The sequence below is a fragment of the Propithecus coquereli genome, unplaced genomic scaffold, assembly GCF_000956105.1.
Source record: "Propithecus coquereli isolate 6110/MARCELLA unplaced genomic scaffold, Pcoq_1.0 Scaffold202, whole genome shotgun sequence".
In the NCBI taxonomy this organism is placed as follows: domain Eukaryota; kingdom Metazoa; phylum Chordata; class Mammalia; order Primates; family Indriidae; genus Propithecus; species Propithecus coquereli.
Window position 1 is genome coordinate 706,440 of NW_012145190.1, and position 2,595 is coordinate 709,034.

The window sequence follows — 2,595 nt, forward strand, 5'->3', positions numbered from 1 at the left end:
GAAGGATGGACATATTTGAAACTCGGACTTGGGGGGGGGGCAAGGGCAACATACGTAACCTAAACATCTTTACCCCCATAATATGCTGAAATAAAAAAATAATAATTTGAAAAGAGATATACCAAGACATTTTCAGATATAACCTATTAAATGAAAAATACCAGGTAATATGTGAGGCAAAAACAGAAATCAATTGACCTGAGGCTATTACTTAGATATAACAAATAAGGTTTTATTTTGTTAAAACATCTAAATGCCCATGGAGATTAAACAGAACCAGAGGGTTCTTTCTAGCTGTCGATTTCTCCTATTCACAGAGAGCGTGCACTTTGCTTAGTTTTCAGTTTCAGGGCAATGTTTTCTTCCTCCTTTCACATTTCCCTGTTTTTCTCCATTATAGGAAGAAACTTCTCACGCATGTATTAGAAGTTTCTGTCACTCTTGTGCTGAACTTTAAGCCCTTTCTTCTCTGCGTTGCCTGAATGCTGGAGCAGTTGCCAGACTGTAGTTTTAACTGATGGTGTTCTGTTGCCCAAGAGTAATTTATCCGCAGGAGATGATGAGCAAGGCTAAAATTCTTGCAAGATAATATATATGTTTTTCTTCTCCACCTGAAACATTCAGGACTTTCTTAAGTCTTTTCTTAAATAATATGTCCACAGGGAGGAAGGAAGGGGGATAAGTGGAGGGAGTAGAGGAATATATAATTGGAAGAAGGAAGAGGAGATGTTGCCTGCTAGCATCTAGCTTTTGTTTTCGAAAACTCCAAAGAATAATATCTCACTAAAGAGTTTATGATAAGTGCTTCAAAAAGATATATCAAGACAGAAGAGTTCATAATGTTTGGGGTGTAACAGGGGTCATGGAATGGAGGGGGTAATCATGCTACTTAAGAGACAAACAGATGTCCTTATGGAATAGAAGAAGATTCCCCTGGTCCTGAAGGAGAGAGGTTGCAGGGGAGATAATAAAAGCTGAGATGCAGATGGGACCTGGCATATAGGACCTAGCTGGGAAATAGAAGCCCAAACAGTTGTTTTGGGTCCAAAGAATTAAGGTCTTCTTAATCTCCAAGTAGAGATCTTTGGAACTAGAAAGGCCAGAGAGAGAGAACAGCTCACAGACCTGCAGGAACAAGGGATATTTTATAAAGAACGTGCACAGATAGTTGTATGTAGAGTTAGAAGACCACCACCATTACTCCCCAACTCCCTCATTGTCACATATAGACACTTGCTTTTGGGCTCTGCCACAGGTATAAGGGATGACTTTCCACCTCTCAGCAAAACTGTATCTAGTAACAAGAAATTAATTTGAATGCCATCAGCAAGATGGTGCAATTGGGAGCCTTGGACCCTCATTCCCCCATGGAGATACTGACTCACCAAAAATATATGGATTAAATTGCTTTTGTGAGAACTCCAGAACTAGCTAAGGGGTTGAAGCACCCCAGGTAAGTGCAAAGCCAGGAAGAGATGTATCAAAATGAGTAGAAAAATTGTGGCATTTTACATACTCTAGCCACTCTCTTGCTCTGGCATAGTGTGGCCTGATTGGGAGAAAACACCTACATCTCAACTTCTCCTTCAGGAAGGAAAGAGGAGTAGAACATGGGTCCAGCATTCTGGCTTTTTGGGGGGTTGCCCAAGGGACTGGTTTCTATCTCACCTGACTTGAGTGCAGACAAAAACCTGCACAGTTTGTGTGCCATGTTGGGGGCCTCTGAGAACAAAGGCAAGTACCAATGTTTCAACACTAGAGAGATCGTAGTACTGCAGACAGACTCCAGGGGAAGAAAGAGATAACAGATTCCAGAGAAGAAGCAGGCAAACCTTTTTAACTGGGAAATTATACACACAAGCCCGGAAGAGATGCATTCCCAGATAAGAGTTGAGGGTCCCCTAGAATCTCTAGCTGTGCTGATCAGTGAAGGTTTGTATGAAGTCTGCCTGTAATGACTGGGGGAGATTGGTGTTTTTACAAATGCCCGATTTCAACAAAAGATCGTAAAGCATACAGAGAAACAGGAAAACATGGGCCAAGCAAAAGGAACAAAATAAATCTCTAGAAACCAACTCTAAAGAAATGGACATCTATGAATTATGTGATCTTGAAAATGTATTTGCACACTCATGTTTATTGTATCATTATTCACAATAGCTAAGAGGTGGAAGCAGCCCAAATGCCCATCAATAAATGAATATATAAAGAAAATGTGGTGCATATATGTATATACATATATACACACAATGGAACATTAATGAGCCTTACAAAAGGGGAAAATCCTATTACATGCTACAACATGGATGACACTTGAGGACCTTATGCTAAGTGAAATAAGCCAGGTACAAAAAGACAAATGCTGTATGATTTCACTCATGTGAGGTATCTAAAGTAATCCTAGAACTAATATGAAACAGGAATTAGAATGGTGGTTGCCAGGGGTTAGGGGCAGGAGGAAAATGGGGAATTGTTGTTCAATGAATAAAGAGTTTCAGTTTTGCAAGATGAAAAAGTTCTAGAGATCTGCTGTACCAACAATGTGAATATAATTAATATGTTAAACTGTATGCTTAAAATGGTTAAGATGAGGCC